A 12519-nucleotide genomic window follows, 5' to 3' on the forward strand; every position below is an offset into this window, starting at 1 on the left:
TTTTTTTGCTTTCATCAATAGCAAAAGTTTTTTCTCTCTTGTGTGCAGGAGATCTTAATGCCATTGCAATGCTTTATGCTTTTCTATAATTAGGAGGGGTGAAGCAAGTTTACATTTTCCTGGGCTGTTGAAAAAGGCAGTGTTTTGAAAACCTTCCCAATATGAAGCTTTAATCCTATACTCACTTTTCTGGGAGTAAAGCTGCAATGCTAATCCCACATACCGGGAGTAAACTCCACTGAATTCAGTAGGATTTAATTTTGAAGAGACATGGTTAGGATTGTGCTGTAAATCAATGGAACTTTCGAGTCAACATAGCAAAGGATTATGTCTGTGTTGTAAATCTTTCTCTCCTCCAATTCTATTTTTTAAAGCAATTACGCAGGGCTTACTTAAGTGTCACTGCTTTTATTATGTAGGAAATGAATACTGATTTTATTTTTAAAAAATGTTCTGCAATGATCAACTGGTTCTGACAACAAACTATTATATAAGGTGTATGTATTTTACATCTACAGTATGTGTGTGTATATGGAGTCTTTCCAACATCCCTGTGAGTTAGGGTTACCGACTGGAAACCAAGGCAACCCTTTAAAATTCAATTACCATAAAAACAAGTATAAAACAGTTGCAAAACAGCTTAAAGTGGCATGACTCTGAATTTTGAGTTGGATGAGGTTGCAGTTCTGTGCACATTTTCCTGTTTGAGTAACCCCATTGAATACATTGACACTTCCCAGCCGATTCCTAACTTACAACTCTCGTGGTTGTATCCTGCAATGTTAAATGGAAAATACCCCCCATGCCATTCTGGTGCTTCCCATAAACTCATTTCAATAGTCCTGAACTCAGAAATGCTTGCTTAACAACCCTCTAAATTTTCATGGTGATACATAAAAATTTTCATGGTGATACATAAAACATTCAGAGAGAATCGGGAGTTCAAAGTGTAAGAAAAGAGAGAGAGAAAACAGACCCCTTCTGGACTTTTTTCTGTTAGTGGTCTCATAATTGGTTGAAATAGATTAAAAATCAGCCATGTTCACGAAGTACCTGTAATCCTATTACTGACCTTGCCCCATACTCTGACCTTCATCTTCTGCAGTTTAAAAGTTTAAAAAATGCCTGGCTGATTTTTAATTAATTTAAGAAACTTAGCATTGGAATCTATGATAAGCCAGGGATTGTTCAGTAAGAACCAACTGTCAGTGTTCTAAAAGCCAGACTCATAGCTGCTTGGCTTGGCTAATCAGGGGGTCACACCAAGACCAGACCTTTATTTCCCTTTAGACAGTCATGGCTTCCCCCAAAGGATCCTGGGAAGTGTAGTTTGTGAGGGGTCCTGAGAGAAGACACCTATTCCCCTGACAGAGCTCCAGTGGCCAGAATGGTTTAATAGTCAGTTGCTCTGTCTGAAGATCTGTGAGGAGAACACGACATCTCCTAGTAACTCTCAGCACCCTTCACTAACTACACTTCCCAGGATTCTTTGGGAGAAGCCATCACTGTCTAAGGTGGAATAAAGGTCTGGTGTGGATGTGGGCAGGAACAGCTTTGGTTTAAATTTGGGTGGGAGACTACACGTGCCTGGTGTAGAATAAAAAGGTGGGGGAAATGCTGAGAAACAATGATACTGTTCACATTGTTTTCCTTTTGGAAGGGAAAGGGGCTTCCCCTTTGCCCAGTGTCCAACCACTCAATCTCCTCCCCTCCCGCTTCCTCCCTTCCCTCCCATTCCTGCCCTCCTCCTCCCCTCCCTGCCCCTCCCCCAGGTCAATTTTACCTATCATAAGCATGATAGCATAGGAGTAGATCCCAATGAACTCAAAAAGCATGCAGATGATCAAACCTGCTCCTCCCACCTATCCCCTCCCTCTTGCCTCTCACCATACGCTCAGAGACATGTTACCAAATTCTTCCAAGCTACACAGAAGTGGATTGGACTGTGAAAGACCAACCCAAATTGTGTTTGCATTTTGACAAATTTGTAAATAAAATGTAAATGTACTGCCTTCAAGTCGATTCCGACTTATGGCGACCCTATGACTAGGGTTTTCATGAGGTTGAGAGGCAGTGACTGGCCCAAGGTCACCCAGCGAGCTTCATGGCTATGTGGGGATTCAAACCCTGGTCTCCCAGGTCATACTCCAACACCTTAACCACTACACCACACAAATTTGTAGGGCAGTACAATATCTCAGAGAGGAGGTCTCCTGCTCCCCTGGTGCATTCACTATAGCTACCCAATTTCCCTGCTTTTTAAAGTTTAATAAAAATATCTGTTGGCTATAGGTACGTTCTTAAGAAGAGCAAGGGTTTTTTTTGCTTATTAGTGAATTTGGATCCAGCTTAGGAAGCAAGAAGTAACTGTGAAGTTTTCATTCATTTTTCATTTCATTCTGTTTTCATTTCATGCAGCTAAACTACCTCACATGCTGTTGTGAGGATAAAATGGACAGGGAGGAGAACCATATGCACCACTTTGAGCTCCTTGGAGGAAAGGTAGGATATAAATTAAATAAATAAACAAACAAATAATAATTCAGTAATCTGGAAAGGCCCTAAAATGCAGTAAACTCAGGACCGTATCCTTATTTATTTATTTATTACATTTATATACCGCCCCATAGCCCAAGCTATTCTTCTCACTGACCTTTGATGAACTTTCATGATAACCACTACAGCATTTGTTCCCAGGGTATATTCCTTGTTAAGACCTTGGAGTTATTTCCGAAATCAAGCTCAATAATTAGCTAATGTACATAGCTTTATTATAAGCACAGAAACATGCAATTATTTCCTTTACAATTTTATCCACTGCTTGTTTCTTAGCTTCCTTTGGGTATTTCTTTTTCTTGACCAAATTTTCCATTGACCTTACATGGCAACAGCATGAAATATTCTGTAAATAGCCATACTGCAGATTGTTTAACACCAACATTACAGCAACTTCAGGCAAAATACATGAACTTCTAAAATTAAATTATGTGGAACTCATTCTGAAAGAACAAACAGGGCATCAGAAAACCAAGCAGAAATACCAGTATCAGATGACAGAAAGGAGACAGGAAGAGAATCAATCTAATTAAAAGGTATTTTCATTTGCAAAATAGCAGAAAAATACATTCAAATATACATAGGGAAAACTATCAAGCTGTTGTGGAACATTTAGATGAACACAATTAGTGTGACGTGAATTTTTATCAGCAAGGTAGGAAGAATAAAGAGTTTATGGAACAATGGCATCAAAATCATATTGTACACACTATTGCTTTGCAGCAGCCATCTCTAAATTATCATTCAGTTCATATATGAAACTTTCTTCCATCAGCAAACCAGGTACTGTTAGTTCCCAAGGTCTTAAATACAAAATAGGACAGCCAGCCATTTTAAAAAAAATCTAAAGAAAGCACACAAATCAATATCACTTAGAAAAGAAGCTAGGCCCACATGGTTGCTGAGGGTGCAGAAAATATTGGTGGGCATTTTGCAGGCACGAGCTCATTGCCCTATGCAGGGATTCTAAATCCCTCATGTGAAGTGGGGAAATGGTGGTGAATGTTGGAAGGATAACATCTCAAGCAGTGAGCCTTTTTTATTCATACAGGCTCTCTGTGTGATATAGAACCCTGAATTCCCAGGGGGAACTACACAAGTCATGCAGGCCCCCCTCATCAGAAGTTATCCCTCAAAATCATGGAGGGTAACAGGGACAGGGAGGAAGTGCTAGCATACACATCCCTTCTCTTTCAACAAGTGGGGGATTTAGAAGAGGGCAACTATCAAAAGTGGGTTAAGGAACCTTTTTCACAATAAGGGCCATATTCTCTTCTGAGCAACCTTTCAAGGGCCACATGCCAGTGGTGGGTGGGCCTAGAAGCTTAAACGGATGGAGCAAAGAATGTAAATTTTGCCTTCATACAGGAGGCTCATTTCTATACTCACACATCCAGACAAGCAAGAAGCATTATTAAAGGACATATTCTAGCTAGGCAAAAGTACTGTGCAAAGGAGGGCCAATGAAGGTGTGGCCTGGGGAACACCTCCTTGGGCCATACTGAGTGGCCTGGAGGACTGCATTCAGGCCCCAGGCCTGGGGTTCCCAACCACTGATCAAAGGTACGTTTTCTAAATCAAACAGAGCATGCACAGCCTGCTGGGCTGCATGTGCACAACCACGTAAAAGAAGGATGAGCAGGAGGATTCTGACTCAAGCCCTCACTTTCCCTACCAAACTGGAGACTAGCAGGAATCAAGCCCTGCTCTTGGATCAAGCCTAGATATTACAAACACTGATCCAGTGCCTAGGCCTTAGCATGCAAGTATCTAGGCCTTCACCTAGCTGCATAAGGCGTAAGGCTTTAAGGCATCACAAGGCTCGTTTGCTGGTTTTGCTGCAGCACAACAAAGGACGAAACTATGCAAGATGGCAATGGATTCATATGTTTAAATATTGGATGCTCCTATTGCAGAGGAGCATGTGCAGAATTTTCCTCTAGCCCAGGGTAGCCAACATGGGGTCCTCCAGATGTTACCCCCATTGTCCATGACCACTGACCATTCTGGCTGGGGCTGATGGAAATTGCAGTCCAACAATATCTGGAGGGCACTACATTGGCTATCCCTGCTCCAGCCTGTGGTGTACCACCTCACAGTCCTTTCCTCCAAGAACTTTATTTGTAGGCAGGCTTAGTGCTGGTATCAGAAGAGACTGTGGGGAGATAAGCCACAGGTAGAAGAAAAGGTTTTCTAATCCTCACTTTCATGCCGTTTTGCTCTTTAAACCAGAGTACACACACACACACACACACTTTCTATACAGTTGCAGCAGATCTGGGCTTAAACATATACATCTGCGGCTGTCACATCTAAACACAGCTGCTCTTTTGGAATTAAATCTAGGGTATCAACAATTATGCATAACATCCACACATACAGTTTTTGATTCATGACTATATAAATTCTCCTTCAAGGCTGCAAATCAAAGAAAAATCCTTTAGACTAAAGCAGATTTGAAAAACAGTCACTTCAAAAGGCTGGTTACAATGTAGCATTCTCCTGCATGAGTGTACTTTGGGATAATACCTGAGCAGGAAGCAGTGCAGAAAAGTTACGTCACAATGGAAAAATCCAGTAAATTCTTGACTCTTGCTCACAGATGTTTCTGGCAAAATCCATGTTTTTCTACATTCCCCCATATAAATTATTCTTGTGGAAAAACGATCACCAAAATGTGTTCCAAAAAAGGAAAAAAGTACAGATTTCCCCATGATAAGCCTAGTTTGTTTGTAATATAGCCATTGCTGGCTTGTTCTACTCTCACCTCTGTCATGGTTCACCTTAAGCAAGTCCATCTCACCTGCAAATATTAGAACCATCACTGTGAGGGGATTTGTCCAAACCAACTTGAGATGTGGTTCTAAAGGACTTCATGTCCATTCTGGGATTCTCAAACATTTGAATGATTATGAGGAGGCAAGAAAAGTTGGGTGGCTGAGGCAGGCAGGCAGTAATATGTCAGAAGTTAGCATTGCCTGTGCACCTACAAAGGTGTCACTCATGCCCCCCCATTGTCCCACACTTTGAGAATTGAGACACTAACCCAACTTACAGCCCAATTTTGGGGATTTACTCAGAAGTAAGCCCCACTTCCTCCAGTGGGGTTTACTCCCACGTAAGCAGAGGCCTTTGCTTAGAGAGCAAGCCGATACACTTGTACTCAAAAGGAAATTCCTCTGAGACCAGTGGGTAGAGGACTGCAGCCATAGTCTCATTAAACTTCTTTAAAGAATGTCAGGTTGAGAGTTCCATTACCTGTAGCTTAAGTATTAAGTCATCAACCAGCAAAAATACTGTATTTAGGGGATACTCTAGCCATACTGGGTGGGGTGCGTTAGTTCTATTCAGTTAAAGGAATAAGTGAAGGGCAAGCAAAGATATGGATGCCAGATCCACCCCCCAGCATTCCCACCCCCTCCAGTCCCAATTTTCACAAGTTCAATGTCAAAGTCTGAAGTGGGATTCTAAGCACATTTAACCAAACATGTTTAGAATCCTTCCCACCTTGTGCAATCTGCCTTTCTGACTGAAGGAAGCATGTTCTGCTGAATGTGCTTAGGATCCCACTTCAGATCTTTGCACTGACAGGAGCAATGAAGGAGAAGCTGACATGCACAATCCGATTCCCTATCCATGTGTTCTCTGAGAATGAGAAGATGTATTGCCTGAACAGTTCTATGAAACATTTTTGTATCTAATAATGTTGCAGTTAAATATGAATGGGTTGGCTCAAAGATGCCAAGGGACTGATTTAAAAGCATACCAAATAAGTCCTGGTCAAACTCATGTTAAATTTGAATCCTGGTACAGTTCGCCACTGCCATCCAGCCCCCCTTAAACAGAGAAATCCGGTACCTTAGAAAGAGTGGGCAGGAAAAGGAGTGCATGATAACCACTTTCCAACAGTTGCTCTCATACTCAAATGGAGGGTAGCTAAAGAAATGTCCTTAACTGGATGCTGAAACTGATACCCTTTATTGTTCGGATGCCTATTTCGATAACGGATTTTTATTGTTTTCAATAAATCAAAAAGATGTGGACAAACTGAATGTACATGTATTTTGACTATACAATTTTCTTAGGGAAGAAAAGCTGGGGTATTTTAAGAAAGTGGAGGCTTATACAATTGGTCTGTTCCATAGTAGCTTTGGTGAGAAATCCCTTCAGAAGCACCGCTGTGGTTCCAGTGGGCTGTTCTCCTCTGTGCTAATACCGATGCAAGTTATGAAGGGGAGCTACACATCAACAAAATGATCCTGCTGCACTGCTCTCCATAGGACCCTATCTTGTTGCATCAGCTTCTCCAGTGGTGCTGATTACCATACCTTTCCAAGCCATTCCCCTATAGTGTGCTGGGAAGTAACTGACCAACGATGCACAATATCAATACATGCCACTGCTAGTAAAAGTACTGTAAAATACTTGTGTTGCTGTCCCCCATGTTGGTCTCAGAAGAGACAGTAATGCCAGCCTCAGTTCTGAGCTCACTGACCAGGCAGTGATTTCTGATATTACATGGAACACTTCTTGCCAGAAGGATTAGACCTGAGGGCACTCCTACCACATGTGGTAAAACAACTCCCTTTTTACAAAATAGCTTTAAATCTAATGTCTGGGCACGCTTTACAATGTTTGCTGTTAACTTCTAAAGCCATTCGAGAAATGCAACGTAGCACAAAGTCAAAGCACACACATAATAAGAAGGAAACATGGCTTAACTCACAAGACAAGCTGTTCACTGGATTACCGGCATGCTTTTATTTATTTAAATTTGTTGTTTTTATATGGATTTACCAAAAATACGACTATTCCAAAGAGAGAAACAATTTTCAAAACTATTAAATATACACTTGAAGGACTGCCTGTCTCCATATGTGAAGATTATACACATATGTACTAAGATATTCAGTACACAGCCTTCTGCGAGGGCTCCCATCATCCAAGATGGCAGAAGTGGCTCCCAGAGAGAAAGCCTCCTTGGTGGTGCCACCCTAGTTGTAAAATGTTCTCGGCCCCTACTTCATCTGGCACCTGCCCTGTTGTCTTTTTAGCACCAAACAAAGACCTTTTCATTTTTCAGAGCCAGACATATTTTTAATCCTGCTGATGATGCTTTTATGATTCTGTAGCCTTTTAGTTCATTGTGGTTTTTGTGTTTGCATTTTAATTGTTTTATTCCTTTTGGAAACCACCCGCGGACTATGACTGAAGGCAAGTGTAAAATACTTTCCAATAAATAAATGCAGACATATGCACAGACACCCCACCTACTTTGGAACTTTGCTTTCTTTCACAATTGCCTGCCTGTTTGCAAACATGCTATGTGGCACACATAAAAACCAACTAATCTCAATAAGCCTTCCTCAACCTGGTGCCCTCCAGATGTTGTGGACTGCAGCTCCAATTAGCCACAATCAGTATATAAAAGTGATTGAAGCAACAGGTCATAAAAATAAAAGTCGTAGCTTTGGGAGGCAAACAATTTTAAAATTGCAGAGATTTTTTTAAACTTTCAGTTTAAAAGCGTGGATAAATAATACTGCAGGGATGAGTTTAGATAGGTCTGCTTTGACTGTACACTTCATAGTACCAGGGTTGCCACAAAAAAAGAACTGAAGTGGGCCTTTGCCAATCTGACCTCTTAAGTACACTTAAATGGAGTCAGTGGAGCAGGCAGAGCAATTCTAACCCACAATCAGCACTTGTGGTTAGGATTCAGTTGAGAATTCCCGATTCCAGGCTCTGCTGCACAATCCCCTCACTGAGCTTGAAGTATGGGCTGTTGTCAAGCTACTGCTGGCAAAACTCCTGCTGGCAATAGCCAATGTGAGGCCCCAAAGTGGGGCAGACCTGAGGCAGGCTCCCGGGGGGGAAAGCCATTTTTATGGATGCAAAGTGGTCGGTTTCCTTCACAACTTAGGCTGATGCATCACAGGGACCAGGATTAGGCTGATGCATCACAGGGACCAGGGAAGCCGATCATTTTGGATCCATGAAATGAACTCTCAGCACCACCACCTTCCACCCTGCCTGGCAGGAGCTAGCAGGGCTGTGTAGGGAATCTGTCACTCCACACCCAGCCCTGTCAGGATTGCTCCCTAATTTGTGAGTAAACATGTGCAAGATTGGTCTGAAAGTTTGTTAAATGCCTAGGACCAGTTTTCAAACTGAGAGACATCTATGAGAGAGGTGGCATTTGTGGCAGCCTTTTTCGGTCAGTGGTCCCTAATATTAGTGTCAGGCCCACCCAGCCACCTCCTCCTCCTCTTATTTCATCGCAAGATGAGCATGGAGGGTGAATGAGTAGAGATCAAGCCAGCCAAGAGAATAGGGATGAGGAAGGAAATCTGACCTTTGTTGGGGCCTAAGCAGAGGCTCATACACAGGTCTTAATGGGCAGGAACACTTATATGGGACATTCCCCAAGAAATGTTGGCCATGTAGGGCTGCGTACACACCATATATTAAGGCACATCCCATTTCCCCAAGAATTCAGGAAACCATAGTTTACCCCTCACAGAGCTACAATTCCCAGCAAACTTAAACATTGAGAACTTTGCTATTACGTCAGCTGCTGTCCACCTACTTCACACCCTCATCTACCTTTTTTATATGATGAGGTTCTGCTAGCCTGGCTTCTTATCTAGAAGCTATGATGTGATACTTATATTTAGCATCACTATGTTGTCCTGCCATGCAGCTTCACAAAGTCTAATCAATACTGAACTTACATATATGTTCTGTCATACAGGACTGTCCTTTATTCAAGGACATCACACTTCAGAGGTTGGTGTTTCACAGAAGCTAAGCTGGAGTACATCTCTTGTAGTGTGCAGATTACCACAGCGCTGCAGCCCTCATCTCCTGCATTTTTTGATCCAGGGGAATACCCCCCCCCAAAAAAAACTTTTTACTTTCTGGATCAGCCTCTACTATAAACTCTCACTTTATACTACACTTAGGCTGCAATCTATACACCCTTACCTAAACAAAAGCAGGTCTGAATGGGACTTTCTTCTGAGTAGAAATACACAGAATTGCACTGTTAAGGTACATAGGAATAAGTGGGGTTTACTTCTGAGTAAACATGCTTCAATTCAAGGAATACTGCCCACTCATTTCATAGCAGACAGGCATGCCTACCATTCTGTACATTTGTTTGGTCCAATTAAGCTTTGCCTACCTGAATGAGACCACTTACTATCATGTTCTCTCAGAATCATTGTGCCTGATTTCCACAGTGCTTGGAAATGAAAGAAATCTCTGCTTGTATGCAACTAAGTCTTGCTCACAGTAGACCCATTGAAATTTATGAACCCAAGTTACTAATGTCTGTTAACTTCAATGGGTTCACTCTGAGTAGGACTAGAATTGAATATCACCCTGTGTATTTAACTCAGGAGGCTGTAACATGGGCTCCATCTGTTCTATACATTTAAAGCAGTATTATACCACATTAAACAGTCATGGCTTCCCCCACAAAATCCTGGGAACTGTTTTTGGGGAGACTCCTATCCCCTCACAGAGCTACAGTTCTCAGCATAGTTTAACCATCCCCCTTCTCAGAGGACTCTAGGAACTGTAGCTCAGTGAGAGGAATAAGAGTCTCCTAATAACTCTCAGGGCCCTTCACAAACTACAGTTCCCAGGATTCTTTGTGGATAGCCATGACTATTTATAGTGGTGTAATACAGCTTTAAAAATATAGTGCAGATGGGGCCTTGGTGTAGGACAGGGGTGGGAACTTCAGGCCTGGGAGCGAAATGCAGTCCTCCAGGCCTCACTATCCAACCCTCCCCTGCTTTGTACTATTCTCAAGCGCTTTTGCCTGGCTGGATGCATCAGCCCCTTCCTGTCAAAGCCTGGAAGATTAAAAAGATTCTCACAGCCGTACTACACAGAGACCCCATATTGTGCTGAGCACTATGTTATCACGAGGGGTTGGGGGATGGAATAATAGGCTGGAGACAGTTGCCCTTGAGACACAAAAACAAAGATATAATATCATGACTGGACAGATGGAGGGACGGAATCTGAGCTCCTATTACACACTGCCATCTGGAAGACATTTAGCACAAAAACGACCCCATTTTTTACACACATAGACACCACCTATCTGAAGTAGAGGTCATCTTTTATGGACCAGCAATCAAACATAACAGTAATATAAGCTGGCTAATAGTGTTAGGAAAAGGGGCTTTGCAATTTATTTTAAGATGGCTACAAATTAGAAGCTGCTGAAGTTTCTGTTGTGATGGCCTGAGATTTAAAAAGAAAAGTTAAAAAGCACAAGAGCACACATCCAGGCAGAGTCAGGAGGTAGAAATACTAAGGAAACACTGGGTGTACCATGGACATATTCTAACATAGTTGTCACAGAACAGCTGTTGGATAATTCTGTAACACTATAAAAAAAACCAAGCAAAGCAATGTGAATGCATAACACAAACAAGCCTAGTGTATGGCATAAAAGCAATGAAGTTAGAAATAAGAGAAACCACCATTCTAGCAAAATAGTAGTACTTTTTGTCTGTTCTTCATAAACAGCAACATAACAATAAACTTGTGCCACCAAGGCCTTCTCCCCTCCCTCTCCAATCAGTAGTTCCTGCTTGTAATTTCAATCACTGTAAAAGGTCACTTCACGCATGACTATTTTCCTTTACAGATTTCAGTTCAGGGTTGGGAAAAGTACACTGAATGAAAGTTCCTTTCATGGCATGTTTGCACAAGGAGAAGATGCATTTTGCTTATCCTAGTAGGAAAATTATCCTGCGTGAAGATATCAAGTGTCGGTTTGTACTTCTACATGAATACCCAGCAAGTCTAGAATGAGAATGACAGCTTTCAGGCCAGCAACCCCTTCAGCTCTTTTTATGTTCCACAACTGTTGCTCTAGAATCTAGCAGTAGTATATTAGTGGGCATGAAGGGCATTACATAAGTGCCTACACTCACCATCTGGTAAGTGTGCTTTTAAATATCCATCTGGAAACCCAGTATTGCTCAGACTGGTAATTGATGGATTAGGGTAAGTAGGGAACTGACCCATCCCAAATCAGCGCTCTTCCTCTAGGATTCACTTGGGATTTCTTCACCTCCACAGATCATTGCTAATTGGCAGCACAGGTAATGCATCTGACCAGAGTTGGCTGGACTAAAAATAATCTGGAACGAGCACATACGAGACGGTACCATGTTCAAAATTTGCACCAGTCTAAAGGGAAGTGAATTCATCAACTTAGATTTACTGCAACACAAAAAGATGTTGAGGCTATCTTCAATGGCTGGAAACAATCTTGTCCTTGTTACCTATCCTGTTCCCTCTTTACTCCATCTAAAAGGTGAAGCTTGGGAGCTACCACAGCTAACAGTTGGCATGAACTGCACAGTTGCAGAAATTAGCCATTTCTTGATAATTAATTTTTGATTCTTTATAACAGTCAAGCTCTAGCACAGGCAATGGAAAAGGTACTTATTTTTCCTACATGCTTGAAACCCACAGCTCTACCCAACACTGAAACATGACCCAGGAGATGATGGCCCTTGGGACTCATGAGCAGATGGTATACATGAAAATAGTATATTTGTGTGGTACAAAGGCAAAGCCTTGCTACCATGCTACAGAAGTGATATGCTTGGCAGACTCCCAGATTGCACTACCAGAAAGATGCCGTTTTCTGCAGCTTTCAAAAGTACTTTCTAACATTAAGTGTATTGCTTCTTCAATAATCCAGGCGCACACAGTAGCAATGCTATTATGCTTAACATAACTACCTTTAGATCTCAGAGATTTGCAGCAGCATGCATTGGCTGTAATATTATTTTAAAACACTGCACTGAAAAGTATTTCACTCACCATTCCTAAAGAGCAAGGCTGCAATCCTAACTGCACTTACCTGGGAGGACCACCACTGAATTCAATAGGGCTTATTTCCAAGTAGACGTGGTTAGAATTAAG

General features: G+C 41.9%; 1 protein-coding gene across 10 annotated transcripts in view; it reads right to left on the minus strand.

Annotated features, from left to right (window-relative positions):
- TACC2 (transforming acidic coiled-coil containing protein 2) overlaps positions 1-12519 on the minus strand; it is a 262416-nt gene that overhangs the window by 158221 nt on the left and 91676 nt on the right. The window lies entirely within an intron of this gene.

Source organism: Rhineura floridana, chromosome 7, assembly GCF_030035675.1.
Source record: "Rhineura floridana isolate rRhiFlo1 chromosome 7, rRhiFlo1.hap2, whole genome shotgun sequence".
In the NCBI taxonomy this organism is placed as follows: domain Eukaryota; kingdom Metazoa; phylum Chordata; class Lepidosauria; order Squamata; family Rhineuridae; genus Rhineura; species Rhineura floridana.